This window comes from Cervus elaphus, chromosome 31 (assembly GCF_910594005.1).
Source record: "Cervus elaphus chromosome 31, mCerEla1.1, whole genome shotgun sequence".
In the NCBI taxonomy this organism is placed as follows: Eukaryota; Metazoa; Chordata; class Mammalia; order Artiodactyla; family Cervidae; genus Cervus; species Cervus elaphus.
The window spans coordinates 42,078,648-42,103,264 of record NC_057845.1 but is presented as its reverse complement, the minus strand read 5'-3'; the positions used below and the strand labels follow the sequence as shown (position 1 = coordinate 42,103,264).

The following is a 24,617-nucleotide window of genomic DNA, read 5'->3' as shown; positions in this document are numbered from 1 at the left end:
AGGCAACGAAGCTCACGCAGCACCACTACTGAGCCTTCATGCTCTGGAGCCCATGCTCCGCAACGAGAAGCCATTGCAATGAGAAACCCTGCTCAATGTAACTACAGAAAGCCCAAGGGCAGCAACAAAGACCCAGTGCAGCCAAACATAAATATTCTGGCAGGAAGAAACTGAAGACCCAGCCCTACCTCCAGCCTATGTTCACGATGCTCAAGAGCTCTGCAAGCCCAGTGGCTTGGGACACTAGGGATAAGCTTTGAATCCACTCATAATTTTGGTGTGAACAATGAAGATCTCCAGAGATTCCCAAGGACTAAATCCCCAAACCATTGTCAATGCCCAGACTCCCCAGTACCCATAAAGCACAATGCTGTCAGTCAATAACTGTCCTTCACACAATGATTTGTAAACAAAGTGATGACAAATTTGAGAGATGACTAACAGTTCTCTGACAAATCTCAACATATCAGAAAGATGATGGATTCATGGGTAAAACATAGAGGTAATTCCTAGTAGACATTTGAGCTCCAGAGCTTTCTCAGAATAAATTTATAAGTTGGTGTATATTTGTACATGGGATTCTAGGAATGTAATGAGAATATACCTACAAACTATATTAAAATACTTCAGTGAATATTATTAATTGTAGCATAAAGGCAGAGAGGGAACTAGAGTTCATTCTAACACAGCTGGTGAATGGCACTTGTGATACACATAATATTCTAGTTGTAACTTCAGTTTACTTACTCTTTCACTCTGATGTTGGTTTACAACAGTCCCAAAGAAGGCCATTAAGATTGAGAATAAAAATAATAACTAAAGCTTTCATAGTTCAATTTTGAGATATGCTAGAGAACTGACTCATTTGAAAAGACCCTGATGCTGGGAAAGATTGAAGGCGGGAGGAGAAGGGGACGACAGAGGATGAGACGGTTGGATGGCATCACCGACTCGATGGACGTGAGTTTGAGTAAGCTCCAGGAGTTGGTGATGGACAGGGAGGCGTGGAGTGCTACAGTCCATGGAGTCGCAAAGGGTCGGACATGACTGAACTGGGCTGAACTGAATTGTAAGAGTCATTGGTTACATAATAACACAGTTTCAAAGGCCCTCTGGCTACATGTTAAACTAGTGAGAGATAAATTAACAGGCAGCTGTATACAGAGAAGGAAAGGGTGTTTTAAAGTCACCAGCCAGCAGAAAACTTGTCACCGGTCAGCTCGGCGCCCTGTGCTGACCTGGAGGGGCGGGATGGAGGGTGGGGTGGGATGGAGGGTGGGGTGAGAGGGAGGTTCACGGAAAGCTATATGTAGACTTATAGCTGGATCACACTGTGACGCAAGCAGAAATGAACACAACATTGTAAAGCAATTATATAGCAATAAAGTTAGTTTAACTGAAGGAGAATTGTAACAGAACATTTCAAGTGTTCAAACTTCACATCTAAGAAGTCTGAGATGACAGTCCCGGGGCTTTTGCTCACCTACACTGTGAGGAATCTGTTCCCCAGGGGTCCTCTCTGTCCTTGAGGGTGCAGAATGTGGTCAGGGCGCCGGAGGCCCAGCAGGCTGCTGCTATATTGTCCACTAGAAATTATCCAAGGCAAAGAGGTGTGCTGGTGCTTCACTTGCAAGTGCTGAAACAAAACACACATTCAGCATGCTTATAAGGATGGCTCAGCAACCCAAGAAAAATCTTAAGGCGTTAAAAAGAAAAGTCTTAATGAAAACACTACTTTAGTAAAGGCACTACAGACCCCTCCCTAAATTCTCCACTGGATGACATGATTACCAAAAACAAAGAAATCCAAGAGCAAAACCAGAAATCCAAGAGCAAAACCGGCTGCATGTACTACAAGACTGTAGCTCATGACTGGTTATCCACGGGACCCAGCTCAGTCTCCTTGAAAAAAATAACAGATCCAACTCAATTAATCTGGAGCAACCTGGTAATGAAAGAACCATCTGTCTCCTTTTTCAGCTCCTCTCTACACATACACACAGCTTTATTGTTCAATGCAGAGGTGAGGGGAGGAGCTGCTGGAAAACTCTGAAGAGCAAGGGGAGGGAGGGAGACAGAAGGAGGAGAGATCAAGAACAAAAACATCCAGAAGGAAGGGTGGGAGGTTAGTGTGAACAGCAACTGCTTTAACAATGTGTGGTAGGCTACTTTCTCCAAAAAACTTTGGAAGAAAAAAAAAATCTCAAATTGCTCCTGCTACCGTTTTTCTTACACAAGACTAAAAACTCTGATACAGAAACAAATAAAACATAAAACCCCGCATGTTCTATATTTCTTGTGTTAGTAGAAAGTGTTTTTTTAAAAAATAAAAATGAAACAAATATCATAAACAAAAAACCACCAAAAATGGGGCAAATATTTATTTCAGAACACATTTATGACTCTAATGTCCTACAATAAGAAAATGATTACGCTTAATTATGAACATCATAGAGTAACATGAAAACTATTTAGATTCTACCAAATAAAGTTTTAAAAAGCTGAGTACATTTCCATACGTGAGATGCATGAGTGGTGACACATGACTGCAAGACAGAGAAAAAAGAAATCAGTTGATAGGCTGAGCTGTGGACTGCATGGGATTTCTTTTCTCTAAAGTTCAAAATTTATGGAGAAACAGAAAATGCTTATTTTCATATATTTCAATATACATTTCACATGTGAAGTGCTAAGCAGTTTGTGCATTTAGAAATTAGAACAAAGGCAGAATGGTGCTCTTTAGTGGCAATTACAATAGAAGACTTCTACTCTGTTCTATTAGGGAATTCCCTGGTAGCTCAGTTGGTAAAGAATATGCCTGCAGTGCAGGAGACCAGGGTTCAATCCCTGGGTCGGAACGATCCCCTGGATCTCCTGCCTCCAGGACTCTTGCCTGGAAAATCCCACGGACAAAGGAGACGGGCAGGCTACTGTCCATGGGTTGCAAGAATCAGACACAACTTAGCAACTAAACAACCAGCATTCTATTCTGTTCTAATTCTATGATAATAGATGTCTCCACCGTGAGACAGAATTTTGAACCTAAGTAAATTGCAGATAATGATAAACTTGCGCCTCAGAATCATTCTCCCTAATTGGATAGAAAGCACAACTCCTGGGTTTCCATCGTCTTCAACCTATACTAGTTACTGTCTGCTAGAACAAGAAGAGATCACAAATCTGAAGCTGGAAGGTTAGCAGAGAAACCTCAAACAATGCTAGAGGATGGGGGTTTAGTTACACCTGGAGAAGCTTACATCGTGGAGGGCAAACAAGATGGCCATTCTCAAGTCTGAATGGCCTTCATGAAAAAGAGGCATAGCCTGGTTCTGAAGGCTAGCAGGGGTTAAGCCAAGGCCAGTGAATGCAAAATTCAAGGAATTAACAACTTTGAAGTTGGCATGGAAGAACATGCTTAGGTTACCTAAAGATAATACAGGTTCCATTTCTGGACAATGAGTCACTGATTACTAAAGATACTCTGTTTTAAAAAACCACTTGGGATGGATTTGTAGAGTAGTCCTCAAAAAACTTTAATGTCCATTATCATCACCTGAGCATCTTGTTAAACTGTTGATTCCTATCAGGTCGGGGGGTCATGAGATTCTGCATTTCTTGCAAGCTCCCAGGTGATGTCCATGCTAATGCAGTGTGGTTACAAGCATTAGAATGTTACTTAAACCAGTATTTCCCAAAGTTTTCTAACAACATGACTTCAAAAGTACTCTCCAACCCTGATTTGGGGGCAGATGATTAATAAATTTTACATATTAAGTAGTTCTTAGTGGAATTTTGCATGCACACACCTTCAAATGTTAAAAAATAAATAATATATAATAAATATATTGATTTTATTAATATATATTAATTCTTATATTAATGTATTTTATATTATAACTAATATAATATTAATATTAATATATTAAATAAAATAAATAAATATATAAATAAATAAAGCTATCCCCCCAGCTGATACTTTTAAATAATAACCAATTTTGCCCGATTTTAAACAATACTTTCTTTTTACTTCTATTAAAAAAAAAGAACTAAAAAATTACAATTTTACTCCAAGTTTGGCAAAGTAAGTGTGTCCCGGTGAATGAATGAATGAATAAGCATGCTAAGCATTTGAAATGCAGTTACTTACGATTTCCGTATACAACAGTTAACAGAGAAGTAGGATAAGACCAAACACAGCTATAACTTTTCTTCCTGGTGATTTGTGTTACAAATCATGTGTCTCCAAAGGTGAGGGTATGCGGGCAGAAGACTCCCAAGGTGACATTTGTAGTTTTCTTTTTCCATGTAGGGCTCTGCCTCCTTTTCCGAGCCCTGACATTTCACCTCTCCTCCACCCCATTTGGGTGGTAAAATCCCTTCCAATGCTTTGAAAGTTTCCTTCTTGCTCACATTTTGCTCAGCCCGCTACTTATCTAAGAAACTTGGGCTTTTAGTCAGTTCAAAATCGTAAGTGACGTCTTTCCTGGAGAAATATGCTAGTATCTGAACACACAGCCCTTCCTCAAATTTTAAATCCTTCTTAGGTTTCTCTCCCAGAATAAATAAGCCAACAGCTAATAGGGAACTGGCTTCCTGTCTTTCCTCCTACTCCATAAGTCCCCTTTCCAAAGGGTTTATTGTTTTATAGTTTGCTTAAAAGTTATAAGCAACATTCCATCTGATTTACAAAAGCCCTTTTTCTCAAGCTACTTATTACATCAGTGTATTCTGAATGAATGCAAGCTTATTCTGCTCCCTGAGAAGCATCATTTCCTGCTTAATTCCCCTTTTGCTATTTTTAAAAGAAAAAAAGCGAGTAAGCTTGAGGATAAACAATCAGCAGAGCATATATCAAGTCTTAAGGTTAAAGTACTGGAAATGTTCCAGCTTACTATCCATCAGAGGATCCTCCAAAATCAAATTATAAATATGATGCTAAGCTTAACTTGGGGTATAATTATTGTTACAAAGAAACCATCATACATGTGATATATATTTTTATTAAATCATATATAATCCTAGATTTACTTCTGAATGCAAGCTAAATTAATCCTCTAGGCAAAGGGAGTTAATTCATTTCCTGGTAAAATTAACTATGGAAGTTTTCACCTCTACTATAACTTTGCTGATTTGGGTAATAACCAAATTTCTGGGCTTTCCTGGTATTTCAGTGGTGAAGAATCTGCCTGCCAATGCAGGAGACACAGGTTGGATCCCTGATCCATAAAGATCCCACATTCTAAGGAGTACCTGAGCCAATGAGTCAGAACTGTCGAGCCTGTGCTCTAAAGACCAGGAGCTGAATTACTGAAGCCCACAGGCCCTGGAGCCTGTGCTCCGCACCAAGAGAAGCCAGCTCAGTGAGAAGCTCACAAAAAGCAATGAAGAAGAGCCCCCGCTCACCACAACTACAGAAAAGCCTGCGCAGCAGCGAAGACCCAGAACAGCCAAAAATAAATTTTAGAAAGCAAAAGAAAAACCAACTTCCCAACGCCAGACCTTGTTCCAGGCACCAAAGACACAGTAGTGAAGAAGAACATCCGTTTACAATCCAGGAAGAGAGGGAGAAATTAACAAGCAGTTGTTATTACTATTCAGTAATACTATTCGGTGTTATTATGACGTAGCAATTATTGAATTACAACTGTGATCTGACGAGGCACTGCCCTAAAAGAGGAGGACAGAGAGCCTCAGAGGAATTTGAGAGAATTCAGAGAACTCCTCTGAGGAGTAAACAGATGAAATCAGGGTAAAAATGAAAAGCATTCCAGGCAAAGGAAATGGCATTTGTGACTGAGGCTGCTGCTAATAGAAGTGAGCATGAAAAAAAATGGAAAAAAAAAAAAAGTGAGCATGAAAGTAAGAGCTAATCTTGGTTGCATGGCTACTACATGCATGAACTCACAGAATCCTCACAACAGTGCTGAGTTGGGCCTGTTTTTCTAATTCTGTAAATGATGAGGCTGAGAGACATAGAGAAGTTAACTTGTCCAGGGTGTCTCAAAGCTAGATGTTGAGCCAGGGTTGGGCTAGGTAATCTGCTGCTGGTCTATTTATTCTGAACCCATCAGCTACTCTAGCTTTCCAGGAACGAGATCAACTTGAAGCCTGCCTCATCTTCAAGATTCACTCTGCCAATTTTCATTTTTCACAGAATGACATAGTGAAAAATAGATGTATTGGAAAATCTTCAGTCTCATTCCCAGAGTCTTGATAAATGTAAGATTCCTAGGTTGAAACCTATTATATTGGGAAATATTACATGAAATTTTTTCATTACAGAAGCATTAACAGAAGTCTGAACGTTAATATAACAAATGCTCACAAACCCATTAACCAAAATAACCATTATATTCTCAGGGATTCTTTTTTAATGGAGATTTGTGTTCCTCTCCCTACCCTCCTCTTTTTCTCTGGGATCCAACCACAATCATGAATTTGCCTACTTTTTATTCACACGTACACACATATGTGGTATATGATGCTGTTTTAGGTAATAGTTTAACATTCACATATGAAATACAGAATATTTTGAAATTTGAATTTTTTCACTCTACACTTCAGGCTTAGAGATCCATCCATACTGATGCATAAAGGTCTGGTTCATTCAAATTCTGTACAGTATCCTATTAACCAATTGCATCACAAATCTTTCCATTTCCTATCAGCAGATATTTAGGCTATTTTCAGAGAACTACTGATCTAAACATCATTTTAGAGCCAAATCTCTTTTTTTCCAATCTAAAAAAAAAAAAGCAGCTTACTAGGATAATCTTACCAACAACTCTGTGACCACATGGAGGCCAGAATACTGGAGTGGGTAGCCTTTCCTTTCTCCAGGGTATCTTCCCAACCCAGGAATGGAACTGGTATCTCCGGTATTGCAGGTGGATTCTTTACCAACTGAGCTATCAGGGAATCCCTACAAACTGCTAGGAATACTTTACAATTGAAATTTCATTTCCACATAGTCTTTTTTCTAAAGCATAAACTTTGATAACTCAAGCTGTTTAAAAATACCTAGATATTTAACATACCAGGTATGACTCTTTCACTTATGCCAAAGCCTTCGACTGTGTGGATCACCACAAACTGGAAAATTCTGAAAGAGATGGGAATACCAGACCACCTGACCTGCCTCTTGACAAACCTGTATGCAGGTCAGGAAGCAACAGTTAGAACTGGACATGGAACAACAGACTGGTTCCAAATAAGAAAAGGAGTATGTCAAGTCTGTATATTGTCACCCTGCTTATTTAACTGATATGCAGAGTACATCATGAGAAACGCTGGGCTGGAAGAAGCACAAGCTGGAATCAAGAATGCCGGGAGAAATATCAATACCCTCAGATATGCAGATGACGCCACCCTTATGGCAGAAAGTGAAGAAGAACTAAACAGCCTCTTGATGAAAGTGAAAGAGGAGAGTGAAAAAGTTGGCTTAAAGCTCAGCATTCAGAAAACTAAGATCATGCCATCTGGTCCCACCACTTCAGAGGCAAATAGATGTGGAAACAGCAGCAGACTTTATTTTCGGGGGGCTTCAAAATCACTGCAGATTGTGACTGCAGCCATGAAATTAAGTCGTTTGCTCCTTGGAAGGAAAGTTATGACCAATCTAGATAGCATATTAAAAAGAAGAGACATTACTTTGTCAACAAAGGTCCATCTAGTCAAAGCTACGGTTTTTCCAGTAGTCGTGTATGGATGTGAGAGTTGGACTATAAAGAAAGCTGAGCGCCGAAGAATTGATGCTTTTGAACTGCGGTATTGGAAAAGACTCTTGAGAGTCCCTTGGACTGCAAGGAGAGCCAACCAGTCCATCCTAAAGGAAATCAGTCCTGAATATTCATTGGAAGGACTGATGCTGAAGCTGAAACTCTAATACTTTGGCCACCTGATGTAAAGAACTGACTCATTTGAAAAAACCCTGATGCTGGGAAAGATTAAAGGTGGGAGGAGAAGGGGACGACAGAGGATGAGATGGCTGGATGGCCTCACCAACTCAATGGACATGAGTTTGAGTAGACTCCAGAAGTTGGTAATGGACAGCGAGGCCTGGCGTGCCACTGTTCATGGGGTCGCAGAGTCAGACACAACTGAGCAACTGAACTGAACTGATGACTCTGTGAAAACACAAAGTTAATAGTATTTTAAATGAGAAAATACATTTCTAGGTAAAGTAAATCTACAATCATTCTGTTGAAAACAAAACATACTGAAGAAAAAGTGTATGCAGAAAGTCTTCTTATAACCACTTTCTTTTTCTGATAACCACACTGACTAGGCAGAAAACTCTGAGTGCTTGAGCAAGTAGATAAACAAACCACAGGTTTCCCTGGAATGCTTTGTTGAGTGTTTTAGCCAGAAAATAATCCAAGGCACTACCCCACAGAAAGATAATCAAATTTCTCTTTAGAATTGAGTGATTAGGAAGTACTCCCATGTACCAGAGTCAATGATGGATAAAGTGGACAACAAAGCAAAGTAATAAAATACCAAGTCTTTCACCCTGAAGTCTTTAGACCCATAAACAGTGTGACCACACACAATGACCTATTTACATTAATGGAAATGTTTAGCTCAAGGACATTGTAACAAAGTTTACTATCCAGGCCAAACCGAAGTCAAGTCTACAAATAAGTGAAGGCTTATCAATGGCATTCCTATACTTTTAATATCACTTTCTATAAAGAATCTGAGAAAACCTCAAAAGGTAGATGTTTTAAAATATGAATAAACATTTACTAACGGCTGCATTCTTTACAGGCTAAAATAACCTAGTCTCGGGAGTTCCCTGGTGGCCCCAGTGGTGAGGACTCTGCGCTTTGACTGCTGTGGACCAAGTTCAATCCTTGGGAACTAAGATTCCACAAGGCTAGGTTAGCCAAAAACAAACAAGCTACCCTAGTCTAGAAGATGTAAAAGAAATTCGAAAAAGAGTATTTTCTCTGAAGAGAGGGGGGAGAAATGTCTCCTCTCTTAGCAGATTTCCAAGAAGTGTTCAACATTCCTAAGAAGGTAAACAAAACTGGGTTTCCAATGAAAGAAGTAACTCCACTGCACTGGGGATCACAGTGGGGTCAGCTCCCTGGTCACAATCAGCCAAAATGTTTTAGCACATTTCACAGACCAGAGCCAAGGGGATATCACTTCTAGATTCCTGGTCTCCAGTCCAAGAAATCCCCCTGGGCTTAGGAAAACCTACCCAGGCTTCAGGAGGCAGCTCAAAACTCAACTGAAATTCATCCTACCAGTAGTTCAGTGAAATAACTGGCCAAGCAAATGGAGAAACTCCATTATCCATTTATCCATCCAAGACAGACACCTATTGCCCATCCTATCACATGGCACAAAATCTCAGGGAAAAAGAGAACTCTGTCTAAGAGCACAGATGCTCTAAAGGCAAGTCCACAAAAACACAGACATACTAAACATAACCTTTGCCCCATGCCGACCTCTTAACTATAGCTTCGGGCTTAGTTGCTCAGCCGTGTCTGACTCTTAGAAACCCCATGGACTGTAGCTCACCAGGCTCCCCTGACCCCTGACCGTGAGATTTTTCAGGCAAGCATACAGGTGTGGGTTGCCATTTCCTTTTCCAAACTATAACTTCAAAGTGCCCTACCTTCTTGTTTTTCAATTAAGTAACAAGTATCTTATAGAGAAAACACAGAAGCCTAAAACATGCGACTTTTTTGCATTCCCCCTCCAAGGGGCAAAATATATTATTGTATGAACAGCAGAAACTAGTTATAAAGAGAATAAGAATCAGCAACAGGCCAGAAACCAAAATTAGAACTGCTTAAACTTTTCAAACTTCCCCACGTTGGTGATTTTTCTAAATGTCTGGTGACTTCCCCTGGTGTTAGCAGCAGTAAGCAGTGACTTCTGAACAGAAAGCAGGGGCCGTGAGAGGCACATGCCCTCTGCAACCACGCTAGGCTGTGGACATGTAAGGTGAAGGGCGAGTCTGTGCCGAGCATTCCAGACAAACATCCCCAGCAAATCTCCGGGTCCTAAAGGAAGAGTACGAAAGAAGGGCAAAGCAAGCGGCCCGAGCATGTGAAGTCTCCCTGGGGACTTCCAAACAGTATGGTTCTTACCATTCCCCTTACCCTAGAAACTCAGCCCAGAATAAGCGAAGTTACTGTCAGGCAGTCTAAACCCAATCCTTTGCTGAAGAAAAAAGTACTCTGTCATCTGCTACCCTCTGCGTAGTTCCTTCTTACTAACTGAAGCCTAACTGTTGGACTGTTTTTGGATCTGAGGGCTTTTTTAACTCTCTGAAACGAGAACTGGCCTTTGATATGTCAAAGTAGAGCAAAATGAAGCCTTTATTTACAGCATGCCGTAGTATTCCCAAATAGAGATTTCATTTAAAGAATAAAGTTCTATTTTTTTCCCCTATCAACGATGATCATGAATCAGAGTAACTGGGGACGACTTGCCAAAGGAGGTGGCTCAGCCCAGGTCTGGGAGAACGGGCCAAGGACACCTCCGCAGAGGCCAGAGAGGCGCCGGCGGGGGAAGCGGAGAGACGACGCGCGAAGCTTGGTCTGGGATATGCCAGGAAACCAAACTGCTCCGGTCTGAAAACACGAGGGAAGAACAGCGTGGAGAAATAAAGAAAAAGCCCTATCACTGCCATGAAACCTCTGTCCTCCTACGGGGCACAGGCAGACATGCAGCGGCCAGGGGCAAGACAGGGAAAATTCCAGAACCAAAGACGAGGGGGAATCTGGGGAATGGAGATAGGAGGGTTCGGACACCAGGCCCACAGACACTCTGTGTTCATTCCCCAGGGCTGCAACAGCAAAGTCCCACAAACACGGCGGCTTACCATAACAGAAGGGTATTATGTCACAGTCCCGGAGGCCAGAAGTCCAAACGCCAAGTGTGGGCAGGGCCGTGCTCCCTCCGAACCTGGTAGGGGAGGGTACTTCCTTGCCTCACGCTAGTTCCTGGTGGTCTGCTGGCCTCCTTAGCGTCCCCGGGCTTGTAGATGCCATCCCTCCAACCTGCTGTCTTCACACGGCGCTCTCCCCGTGTCTCTGTCCTCACACACATGCTTCTTATAAGGACCAGGGGGCCACCCTACTCCAGTGTGACTTCATCCTAACCCCTACATCTCCATGACCCTAGTTTCAAATGAAGTCACATTCTGAGGTCCTGGGAGTTGTAACCTCAACATGTCTTTTTAGGGAGACACGACTCAACCTATAACACATCTCTTGATGCCCAGTCCTTACTCTGAGCCAGAGGGACTCTGATTCTCTGCATGCATGCTAAGCCACTCAGTCGTGTCTGACTCTCTGCAACCCTGTGGACTGTAGCCCACCAAGCTCCTCTGGCCATGGGATTCTCCAAGCATGAATACTGGAGTGGGTTGCCATGCCCTCCTCCAGGGGATCTTCCCGACCCAGAGATTCAAATCCGTGTCTCTTAGGTCTCCTGCACTGGCAGGATTCTTTACCACTAGCATCACCGGGGAAGCCCTTCTGACATCCTAGACTCATTCAGAATATGTGGGTGTCATTTAGAATTAAAGAGAAAGAGAAAAAAAAAAAATAGCCTACAGTGATGAAAGTCAGAGCAGTGGTTTCATTGCTGGAGAGGAGCGGTGATCAGGAGAGAGGGTATCGTGCACTCCTGGAAGGCAGGTTATGTTCCACCTCTTCACCTGGAGGCAGGTTACACAGGCGTGCTTCTCGGGAGGAAATGTATTGAACCATATGTACATGGGCTTCCCTCATGGCTCAACAGGTACAGAATCCACCTGCAATGCAGGTGACCTGGGTTCAATCCCTGGGTTTGGAAGATCCCCTGGAGAAGGAAACGGCTACCCACTCCAGTATTCTGGCCTGGAGAATTCCATGGACTGTATAGTCCACGGGGTCGCAAAGAGCTGGACACGACTGAGCGACCTTCACTTTCACTTCACATGTACATGGTTTGTATGCCCCTCTGCATGGATGATGAATTTCCTGTAAGAACTTTACTTTTAGAGAACCTGGTGCGGTCCAAGAAATAAAGGTGTTGACAGCCCAGGTGTAACTTCAGAAAGGAGCTTTTCCTGGGAGAAGCCCCAACCCAAGAGTCAACCACTCAGCCTTGCTGGTTCAGACATTTGAGGGGTCCATTTACCTGAGATGTTCAACTCCCAGGGGCTGGTGTATAAATGGAAATACCCAAGTAACACACTTACAATGAGAAAAATGTAAGGGCCAAGGAGTACATATATTTGAACTAAAAGATTGACAATTTCTAGAGGCAAATTTCTGGATGACTTTAAAAAAAAAAAAAAGTTGTTTGATAACCACAGACCCACAATAAGGGCACAGGCTTCCCAAAACAGTGCCAGAAATGAGCTACAACAGTTTTTGCTCTGCCCTGTTTTTCTAGCCTTCTTGTGGACCTCTGCCCCACACTCCATTTTCAGGTTAATCACAGCTCACGTATATTTCAGTGTTTTTTCTTTCACATCTAATTCTCCTCCGGGAATTTTAAACTCATGGTTAGGGAGTTTTCCATCCTATTGCCTAATTTCTAAGCAAAAGAGATCAACACCAAAAGACAAGAGTTAAAATACACTGGACCCCACTCAGACTTGGTAGAAAATATATTTCTGCAGTAAAAATACATAGGATTTCCTAGAATTAAATATAAGTCAGACAGTTAACATCAGATATTGCATAAGCTCAGTTGTAGAAGTGTCTGGTGATGGAAGCAAAATCTGATGCTGTAAAGAACAATATTTCGTAGGAACCTGGAATTCCATGAATCAAAGTAAATTGGACATGGTCATTCAGGAGATGGCAAGAGTAAACATGGACATCTTAGGAAACAGTGAACTAAAATGGACAGGAATGGGTGAATTTAATTCAGATGACCCTTATACCTACTACTGTGGGCAAGAATCCCATAGGAGAAATGGAGTAGCCCTCAGAATCAACAAAACAGTCTGAAATGCAATAGTTAGCTGCAACCTTAAAAACGACAGAATGATCTTGGTTTGTTTCCAAGGCAAACATCACAGCACTCCAAGTCTATGCCCCAACCACTGATGCCAAAGAAGCTGAAGTTTATCAGTTCCATGAAAACCTAGAAGACCTTCTAGAACTAACACCAAAAAAAGATGTCCCTTTCATCACAGGGGACTGGAATGCAAAAGTAGGAAGTCAAGAGATACCTGGACTAACAGGCAAGTTTGGCCTTGGGAGTACAAAATGAAGAAGGCAAAGGCCAACAGAATTCTACCAAGAGAACACACCTGTCATAGCAGACACCCTTTTTAAACAACACAAGAAACAATTTTACACATGAACATCACCAGATGGTCAATACCGAAATCAGACTGATTATATTCTTTGTAGTCAAAGATGGAGAAGCTCTATACAGGCAGCATAAACAAGGCCTGGAGCTGACTGTGGCTCAGATCATCAGCTCCTCATGTTAAAATTCAGGCTGGCAGTGAGCAAAGAGGAACTAAAGAGTATCTTGATGAGGATGAAGGAAGAGAGTGAAAAAGCCAGCTTAAATCTCAATATTAAAAAAACTAAGATCATGGCATCCAGTCCCATCACTTCATGGCAAATAGCAGGGGAAAAGGTGGAAGCAGTGACAGATTTCCTCTTCTTGGGCTCTAAACTCACTGGGGATGGTGACAACAGCCATGAAATTAGAAGACAATTGCTTCTTGGCAGGAAAGCTATGACAAACCTAGACAGTATGTTAAAAATCAGAGCCATCACTTTGCCAACAGAGGTCTGTATAGACAAGGCTATGGTTTTTTTCCAGTGGTCATATACAGATGTGAGAGCTGCACCATAAAGAAGGCAGGGCACTGAAGAACTGATGCTTTCAAACTGTTGTGCTGGAGAAGTCTCTTGAGACTCCTTTGGACAGCAAGGAGATCAAACCAGTCAATCCTAAAGGAAATCAGTCCTGAATATTCACTGGAAGGACTGATACTGAAGCTCCAATACTGTGGCCACCTGATGCGAAGAGCTGACTCACTGGAAAAGACCCTGATGCTGGGAAAGATTGAGGGCAGGAGGAGAAGAGGGTGACAGAGGATGAGATGGTTGGATTGCACCACCAATTCATTGGACATGAACTTGGGCAAACTCTGGGAGATGGTGACGGACTGGGAGGCCTGGAGTGCTGCAGCCCATGGGGTGGTGAAGAGTCAGACACAACTTGGTGACTGAACAACAACAATTGCATAAGCTCTGAATAACATATTGATGTGTTAAAAATTGAATGATGTCTTAAAAATGGGAGTGGGGAGGAGAAGAAGAAAGGGGAGCAAAGAAGAGGAAAGGAAGCCAAACTTTAACTGCAAAGGAACCAAATAAAACTCAAATCTTAATCAAACTGTACATAAAAATTATTAAGCACATAATTATAGAAGAGGAATCTGTGGCTTTCTTGAGTGTGAAATGTAATAGGAAGGTACTGGAAGTCTCAAGGCTATGAATTTATAATAGTCCTGTGGACTGTTTTCCTGGGATATCTCTGTCCTGTTGAAGCCCCTCACCACTCTCAAATTTCATATAGAAACCCAGGTTTCAGAAGTCTCAAGTGTTCTTCACATCTCTTTTTTCTTTTTTTTGGTTGTGCCATGTGTGACTTGCAGGATCTCAGTTCCCCAACCAGGGACTGAACCTGGGCGACGGCAATGAAAGCCTGGAATCCTAACCACTAGGCCACCAGGGAACTCCCTGACATTTCTTTCAAACACTTAGGTTATTAAAAATGAGAGATTAAATATCAAATATATATTATGTTAAATAATGTTCATCATTTTCTCATGGAATGTTTTCATCATCTTCTCATGAAAACAGCAAATGGAAGAAATGCATTCCATGCCACTTTAAAACCCAAGTCCAACTTTAAAAGCAACGAGCAGACTTTGACCATTATAAACTGTCTCTGTAGATCTACCATTCCAAGTGCATACATAGCCTTATAGGGAGATGCAAACATACAGTCCATAGGTCTCTGGGTCTCATTTAACTGACTCCTACATCCTCTCCTGCATCAACTCCCAAAATGCTTGACTTTGACCATCATGCACCAAACTTTCCACAATTCTCCATTCTACTCAACACTATCCCGTGCCTCAGTGCCTTTGATGACACTGTTCCTACAGCCTAGAATGTTCCCTCCTATCCTTTACCTTCCTGCCATAGGAAGGTAAAGGATAGGAGGCAGCTAGTGGGATTCTGCTCTTCAAGAAAGTCTTCGTTCTCTACTTCTACCCGTGTTTAGATGAGGACAGAGAAGATTTTAAGAAAGAAAATATATGTAAAGTGTTTCAAGAACATATGTTTCAAGATATAACTATCATGTTTTTTAAACGACAGAAAAAGATGAACAGATGTTAATGTTTTTAATGGACATCTGAACACAGTAGTTTTTATCTCAACCCTAGTTTATTCTGAAAAATCACAGTGCCATTAAATCAATAGATTTTCATCTCCCAACTCCACCTGAAGCATGCGTACATGCACATGCACACACACACACACACACACACACTGCATCCCTCCACTGTATGCCCATGGATCTCTCTATACTATAGTTAGTACTGTGCCTGGCACATGAAAGGTGTCCAAATATTTATTACTGTTCAATGAAAACTAAAGAATACAACAACATGAGTAGATAAATAGAGTCCAAAGTGAAGTCACAGGATGAGATGGTTGGATGGCATCACCGACTCAATGGACATGAGCTTGAGTAAACTCGGGAGTTGGTGATGGACAGGGAGGCCTCGCGTGCTGCAGTCCATGGGGTCGCAAAGAGTCAGACATGACTGAGCAACTGAACTGAACTGAAAGTGAAGTGAGGTTCTAACAGGACTCAGACTGGTTTAAAAAAAAAAAAAAATTAGAGCCAGAGAAGGCCAAACAGAAGGACTTTCTGGAGAAAGTCAAATTTTAACTATCCAATGAACATGAGTTATGATAATAGCTATAATAAGTTATAATAATAATAATCTAACAGTATCGATTAAATGTTAGGTATTTGGCAGGCCCTATACTGAACTGTTTGCATGTGTTTTCTTTTTTAATTATCATAACTGGGATGTGGGCATTATTTCAAGTTTAGAGGTGAAGAAAGTGATCTTCACAGGAGTTAGGCATGTTCAGAGTCAGGCAGTTTATCAGCCGTGAAGCTGGAAAACGAACGCAGGTTATCATCTAGCTTGAATGGGGGTGGGTGGGGAGTGGAGAGAAAGGCACTAGTTCTAAAGGCCTTCACAACCTGCAGCACGGGGAGGCTTGCAGTGACTGCAGGGGCAAATGGGACAGTAAAAAGAAAATGAGCAACAGGAGAGAGCAGAAAACTTCAAAGACCTGTGGGAGGAATTCTCTGGATTTTTGAGCAGAAAAAAATTTCTGTAATAAAAACCACGCTTGAGGAATGTTATTATAAAAGGTGCATGGACAGGAATATTGGTGGTCATAGGTGGAGACTGTGGGTAGAAGCTTTGTAAGAAGAATATAATTGCATTATTTATGGTTAAAGCAGAGGAGGCCTACACACCAACTCTAAAAATAGAGGCAAGCTTTTCAGTTTTTTTGCAGTAGATGGGCCCATTTTGTCCTCCAAAAATATTCCAGGCCTGTAAAACTTTTACAGATATTTCAATCATCAGAAATTATACATATCCCTTAACATCCTGCTTAAGAAAAAAATCCAATTACTTCTAATCTAATTGTAACACAGCTGGGATCAAACAAGAGTGATTAGCTAACTTACTCTGACATTTACTTGAGATATTAGCTTCAACTATCAAATGGATCTTGACAGCAGTATTCTTTATCTCACCAAAATCATTCACCAAAAAAAAGTCCTATAACTTGCAGAGTCTGTCCATTAAATAAAATTATGAATTAAATTACTTACTGTTGCTGAAAAGCAGTTAGAAATCCATCTGGAACCTGATCAACTCATTGCTCTTGTCTAAATGCAACAAGATAATCCATTTCTCCATTTTAAGCGCAGTCTATAACTTTATTATACTACAATAGTTACATATTACATGATCTAATCTTATATCAGCTTTATATTATCCATAAAAACAAATCAGAAAACAAACAAACAAATCAGGGAATTTTTTTTAAAAAACTGATTTTTTTAATTCTTTGGCTCTGTGCTCAACATAGACTATGCGCATATTCCCTATCTTTGCCTCTTCTATCCCTTAAGACATGAAGGACTCTTACACACTAAAGGGTTGCACAGATTTTAATAAAAGCATTTCATTTTATTACACTTTGTACTGTATTTTTTTTTTTTAATAAAAGCAGCACCTTCTATGGCGCTGGCCTAAATATTTGCAATAGAATATTTCTTAACAAGAAGACTCCTCTAAGCTATCAGAAACACTGGGCTGACAACGTCTCTGAGGACTAAAATCTTATTGGGGAGGGAGACTCCCCAATAAAATCAGCTCAAAGACAAGAAGACTGTTTATATTGCTTATATTATAGCAGCATGTCCTTGAGGAATGGGGGGGGGGGGGGGAAATCTAAAAGGTAGAATCTTTAAAATATGTATACAGAATATCTCTACTAACCAGGAAGATGCCCTCTAAAGACATCATTCTTTGTGAGAAACTTAGTCACTATGCGTTTCAGCAAGAGCCCACAACTGGGCCCTTCTCAGTTCCCTCCACCAGGCAGGGACTCCCTCTCAGCTCTGGCCCTGATGAGAAGAGCTCTTTATCCCCAGGGCATTTGTTTGTGTCTCCAGCTAGGTTAGATGATATCTAACAGAAACCTAAGACATATCATAATAAGCAATGGAATTCAAGTGGTGCTTACTAAAGGGCATGAAATCATAGATGTGAGGTGCTGGGCTGTTAAAGAGAGAAATGATTTTGTTATCTACTCTCTTGGCACACTTATTTCCTCACTAATGTAACTACAAACCCAACTCAAATTATCATAAATTATGAACCTGAAAATTTGTTGTTGTTCAGTCTCTAAGTTGCATCTGACTCTTTGCAACCCCGTGGACTATGGCAAGCCAGGCTCCCCTGTCCTTCACTGCCTCCTGGAGGTGGTCAAATTCATGTTCATGGAGTCAGGGATGCTACCTGACCATCTCTGAAAGTTTATTGTACATGAAAACAAATTTGAGAATAGTCATCTGATAATATTCACATACCAGTCTCTTACATGTCAGCCTAATAATTTTCAAAAAGAAAAAAAAGGCTCCAAGCCAGAAAAGTTTTAATTTAGACAAATCCACAGGAATGAATGCACCCTTCACCTATCTTCTCCAATGGGTCAAGTTTTTGAGATGATACATTAATGATCCTAATAGTTACAAAGACGAAGCCTAAGAATTATAAAGATGTTACAGCTGAGCTAATATATTCACACTGTGAGTTAATCCATGGGCACGGATGGAGACGCCTGGCAAACATCCGTTCTATCTATAACGTTCTGACCACCGCACCAGGTGGAGGACACAGGGGCAAACAAGATAAGACATCATTGCTGCCTGCTCAAACCGAAACATGTTCCAGATTTTACGTCAGCACACCGGCCATAAAGAAACAGATACCAAAAGCTGAAAGATAACTGATATATCTATCAGTTCAGTATGTGAATTAATAAACAAGCAGGGCATCTGGCTAAATAATCTCAAAAGTCATTTTCTAAGAGTATACCAAGTTTCCCCAGAGAGTTGGATACTGGAGATGACGAGCTATCTTGGAATCAAAGGATACCTGATAAAATGCCTCTGTTCATTTCTGATAAACCAGTGCTACTAGGAAGTACTGCCTTGGACATAAATTTTCATGACTTAAGTGCTACTCTAAGACTGAGAAGATTATCTATGAAGAACAATAGAAACAAAATTTCTAAGGCATAGTATAGTCCCATGGCACCAATTACAAGAGTTCATTTCCACTGAAACTGTAACTTCCTGCATAGCCTGGGGGGAAGGGGGCTGGCGTCAAGAAAAGGGAAGACTTTCCCATTATATAGAATATCCCCTCTTCGGACAATCATTGTCCTTTTGGTTGATGTCATCTGAAACTACATGGGAAAAATTAAGTTAATCATCTACTCAAATCAATCACACTCGCAAATGATACCAACTGTGATCGATTTGAGTAGATGATCAACTTAATTTTTCCCATCTAGTTTCAGACGCCACCAGCCAACCCAGAGACTTAGAGACAACTAGATATTCAGCCTAGAGAGAGGCTGAGCAATCAGAGCTAGTGGTGGAGAGTTTCAGGCTTGAGTGAGTACAAGGATTTATTTCAGTGAGTAAGAGGAACACTGTCCACAGTCCTCTGAGGACGGCTTCTCACTGTGGACATGCCTATGCCCCGGCCTAGAGCAAGGAAGGGGAAAATCAGTGATGGCCAATCAACGGGGAAGAGAAAAATGTGAAGAATGAAAACGTGTGAGAGAGAGAGAGAGCAAGAAAGAGACCAAGAGGAAAGTCCATCGCCCACCAGGTAAAGAACTGAATGTCTAAATCAACCTCCAGTGGCTTCTTATTCTAATTAAACCACAATTCAAACTCCTCCTTAAGACTTGAAGGTGTCTCATAAGCAGTCTTCTGCTTACTTCACTGACTTCCTCTCTTCTAGCTTGCCCTTTTGCACTCTTCACCATCTACAAATTCTTCAAACATCCCCCATTCATTTATGCCTCAGGGCCTCTGCAGCTGCAGTTTCCTCTGTCTAGAACGCTCTTCACTTGACTGGCTTCTTCTCATCATTCCTATCTTTCTTCATACACCCACTCCTCATGACAGCTCTCTGATTGCCCTAAACCAGCTTCCCTCACATTCTGGCACACCCCCACAATGAACTGTCTTCATAACACTCATTCTATCTGAAAAGTGTTTTCCCATATATGTGTGTCTGATTTATTTATTCCATTTCCCACAGAAACATAAGCTCTGTAAGAGCGGAGAACATGTTTTGTTCAATGCTACACACCCACCTAGAACATCTCCTGTACATGGTAGGGATGCAATAAATATTGGTTGAATCTCAAGTTCTACCATATAGATGACTGCAGAAAGTCACCCAAGAGCCACTGCAAAACCACTCTCTGCCCCTTTTTGTTGCCCCATCAAAGCACAGTGACCATGACCCACAATCACACCAATTCCAGACACGCCACGGGGGGTGAAAATAACATTGCTTCCCTTGGAGAAATCGCCAGCTTCCTTGCCATTTCCTCTCCTGGAGGCTTTATTCTCTCATCTCCCACAGATCTTTCCATCCCCAATCACATAAAAAGTAAGTCAATGTTTAAAGAATTCTTCAAAAACCAGCATTACTCTGTGCAACTGGAAGAAATGATGCCCCTAGCACACTGCATCTCAGGAATAAGGGGGAAGAAGAGAAATACAGAAGAAGAGACTCTTCACTCAGCTTTCTAGTGTTTATGATGAAAAAATCACCTAAAGGCTGGGTGCTTTCTCCTTTTTCCCAATGGTCCAGGAAGGTGAAAACCCTGGTCAGATGCAGAAGGTTGTGGTAGTAAGTGGTAAGCTGCCCATTCCTCCTGGGATGACCAAAAGATCTCCAAAAACAAAAAAAGAAATATGGACACAGGGAAGAGACTGAGATCCTACTGCTCCTCACTCTCTTTTATCCTCATATCCTCACCCACAAAATATCATTGCTTCTTAGCCCAACCACCTGTCTGGCAGCCAAGTTCCTGACCAATTTAGTCCCCATCGGGAGAAAAAAAACCTGCTACCCCACTACAGTGAGAACTGTGCTTCTGACACCCTGACATGGAACCATAAATACAGCTTTCTACAAAAACAGTTATGTCCAATGCACACATCCTGTTCCATACATCAAGTGCACTCCAAATTAAACACTTTAATTCATCAGGGTTCAATTGGAAACTGTGGTGTATGCTGTTATCCACTGTAGTTAGGATAAACAGGAGAGAGATTCATTTCAACAGTGACAGTGAGGATGTAGCCCTGGGAAGATTTCTTCCAGGCAAAAGGAACTTCCCTGAAAATATATTCAGAATGAAAAGAACATTCAGAACATAAGCTATTGGCAATAACAGGGCCCTGTAAACCTGGCCAGACACAACCCACCCAAGGGGCATGTCAAAGATGAGGAGAAGATAGAAGATAACTGTTGAAAGGCTGAAACTAGCAAGAGGAAAGACAAAGTATCAGAGCCCCTGCTCAGGAAGCCAAGCCTGAGGGGTAATTAAGAAGGTGTGTCCAGATGGGAGAGGCGGATACAAGTGAGGGTGTGGAAGGCACTGGAGAAAGCCATGCAAATAGTGGAAGAACCTGTGAGGAACATCTGCTGCAGAGGCTTCCTGGGACCCCTGCAAGGCAGAAGTGAAGCGACCCTCCTGTGATCCAATCCAAGTCACTTAACCTTGGGCAGTCTCAAGTGTGTGGTTTTTTTTAAATTATAAAATAAGGTCAAGCATTCCTGTCTCCTAGGGTGGTTGTGAAGATTACATAAACTAGCACAGGTGAACTCACTGGGGATCATAGTGGGAACCACCTGAGTTTTCTGCTTTCCTCTCCTCCTTGATAAGCAATCCCTAGAATGCCCTTAGACAGGTCACAGGTCCCCAGTCTGAATGCAATTACAATGGAAAAAAGCCTATTGGTAATCTGCATGGTTAGCAGATGCTGCTTATCAGTGAAACATGGGAAGCACAGCATTACTTCTCTCTCATAACATTCCATGTGACATGGAACACAGAAATATCTCCAACAGAAGCAAACAACTGCCACTATTATTTAAAATGAGAAAAATTGAAAATTACAATTTTCACAAAAGACTGATTTTTTTAAATGCTATGTCTCGTAAAGTCATTCTTCTGCCAACATTATTTCTATTCCTTTTGACCTTCAAGGATTTGTATTGATTTGGGGCATGAGAACAAATTGAGTATTTCCAACAAATCTACTGAAACAATCAAAACAGCAATCTCATTCTATTACACCATAATACGGAGACACGGTCCAACCCGAAACTGACAAACCAAAGAGGGATTTGGTGAAAATATTGCTCAAGGCCTCCCCTCCCCCTCCACGATTAAGGAACGCTTGATGCCAGAACAGAAACACAGTTTCTAGAAAAGTTCTCTTCTCATAAACCAAAGTTGCCATTATCTAAAGTGCTTCCGGGCCAATCAGCCTCATTCGGAGACGACAGACTAGATCATCTAAGAGTGGCTCTATACAGATCTTCTTACTAAAAGTCGGCGGCGAGACTAAAAGGAAGGGAAAACAAATCAATTTACAAATGTCAAATCATCATGCTTCAAATGTAAAATAGCCTGGCAACCTGACCAGATCTTCCCCAATATGTAACATCTCCATATAAGTCAAAAGATAATTTCTCAGCCGGCAGCCGGGACAGGAAGTTTTAACACTGGAAAGTCAAATATCAAAGCTAGCCTTGTAAAAGCAGCTATCAGAAACCACGAGACTAGCGTGAACATGGTGCCAGAGGGCTAGGAGCTTCTCCTAGATTCGCAGTTTCTTAACCATCTACCTAATTACAGTTCTCAGGTGGCGGGCCTCTTAAAGCACGTTTTACTTTTGGATTTAGAATCTGCGGCTTCTGTAGTTTCTGATACGTTGGCATTCAAGGTGTCTTTTTCATCACCACTCCCAAGCACCGTTTTTAAACAGCAACCCCACCCTCAACCTGGTCCCCAACCTCTCTCCCGCCCTTCGACTGAAGACCTGCCCCTCCTCCCCGCCCCCCCAAAAAAGGTGCTTTGGGTTTGTTTTTAGTTTCTGAAAACCCGCCTTTCATAGATTCTCTTTCAAGCCCAAATAACAGCACACAAGGGGCTGAGATCGCCAGGGAGCTCGGTAGCATTCGGCCTCAAAAACCACAAGTTTCTTCTCCCCTTTCCCCCAAACTAACGGCAGGCCAAGTCCCTGCAATTTTCTCGCTGCCGCACTTTGCGCCAAATCGCCTCGGAGCTGGTTTCTTTAGGTCTAGTTCCACTGTGGCCGCCGGAAGAAGGGTTTTCTCGTAAATTTTTTCTAAGGTGAAACGAGAGAACCTTCCAGACCTCTCGCCCCCGCTCGCGTACATCCCCTTTTACAAGGAAACAATAGTGAGGAACCCGTCACCCCCCCCCCCCCGGCCGCCCCTACCCGGGGAGCACCCGGGTCCGCGCGCCCCCCACTGCCTGACCCCGGGGCGCGGGGCAAGCGCTCGCAGGCTCCTGGGGGTGGGAGGGTGCCTGGAGGCGCGCCCCCCGGCCCCTGATCCTGTCTCAGAGGCAAAACCCGCGGATCTCCCCGCACCCCCAACCTCCCTCCCCCGGGCGATGCCAACCCTCAGCGAAGCGGGCCGGGGAGAGTTACCCGCCGAGGCCCAGGCGCGAAGACCGCAGGAGCGCGCGGGGCTCCGGGGCCGGGAGCTCGCCCGCAGCCGCTCGCTCCAGCCGGGTGCTGCCTCTCCCGCGGAGCCCGCAGCATCGAGCCGGCGGAAACCGGAGGACGGTGGCGCGGATCTGAGGCGGCCCGGGAAGGAGGCAGTCTCCCCGGACCCGGCGGGGGACCGGCCAGGGCGCGCCGGCGCCGCCCGGGGTCCGAGGCGCCCGGCGGCGCGTGCGCTGCCCACCGCGCCCGGGGCCGGATCCTCGGCGACTGCGCCGAGCGCCTCCGCAGCCGCGGGGAAGCTCCTCCCGCGGCAGCGGCTGCGGCCGCCCCCGAGTGCGCGGAGGAAGGTGCGGGGCAGTGAGACAGCCGCTGGGGCCTCGCGGCCCCGGGCAGGCGAGGCTGGAGCGCAGCCGGGCCCCTACCTTTCCTGCTGGCGGGACTCCAGCCGCGCGCCCTCCCCGGGCGTCCCGGACAGGAAAATCACCGGGGGAGGGCCCGGGGAAAGCGGCGGGTGGCTTTGGACGAGGCAGGAGGATCAGGTTCCACAGCCAAGGAGACACTCCCTTCCCGCCCCGGTTTTTTTGGAAAGCTGCAGGGGCGAAAGAGAGGGGCGGCTAGGGCGCTGCCTCCTCCCCCCGGGCTGGCAGGCGGCAGAAGTAAACACTTTTTGCTTGGCTCGGCGGGCACTTCTGTGACACGAGGCGGGGCAGGCGGTTTGGTCCCCAGCAGAAAGGGCGGGGGTGTCCAGAGAGACCAGAATTGCTGGGCTCTGCCCTTCAAGGACAAATGTGTTAGTGCTTTTTCTCTTTTGGAGGAAACGATACGTTAGGGGGAAGGAAGATGAGATGTGTAGTTTCTTGTTAAAATAGGTCTGCCTTGAGAAAAGCGTATACTATAGTGATGATACTTGGACAGCTGTGTTTTTTAAATGTCAGTGTTTGTGAAATAAATCATATGCCATCAAATGATCCCTGGGAGAAGAGCCACAGACTTGGGTGCAGTTCAGAGTGAGTAACGTGTCAGGCAACTGAAACAAAGTCCCTTGTGATGGAACTTCTGGTGTTGCTGTTAATTTTAACAACGGCCCTAGGAGGCAGCACTTGTTATTTTCCCAATTTTATCAAAGAATCGGACACGACTGAGCACACACACACACACACAGTCAAAAAACCCAGAGAGTTCAGGAAGTCCCCAGTCTTACCGTTTCTACAAATTGCTTCTGT

General features: G+C 43.1%; 1 protein-coding gene across 5 annotated transcripts in view; it reads right to left on the bottom strand.

Moving 5' to 3' along the window:
• The window catches only part of ST3GAL6 (ST3 beta-galactoside alpha-2,3-sialyltransferase 6), a 90,105-nt gene extending 66,051 nt beyond the window's left edge, over positions 1 to 24,054 (bottom strand). Inside the window, exons 1-2 of one of the 5 annotated variants that reach the window (XM_043892575.1) lie at positions 23,817 to 24,054; positions 1,484 to 1,636 (exon numbers count right to left, since the gene is read on the bottom strand). The gene's annotated coding sequence lies outside the window, so the exon portion shown is untranslated. Of the gene's footprint in view, positions 1 to 1,483; positions 1,637 to 8,001; positions 8,059 to 23,376; positions 23,510 to 23,816 lie in introns of those variants that run through there. The other 4 variants (XM_043892576.1, XM_043892577.1, XM_043892579.1 and 1 more) reach the window with 4 other exon arrangements.
• Between the last annotated feature and the right edge of the window lie 563 nt (positions 24,055 to 24,617).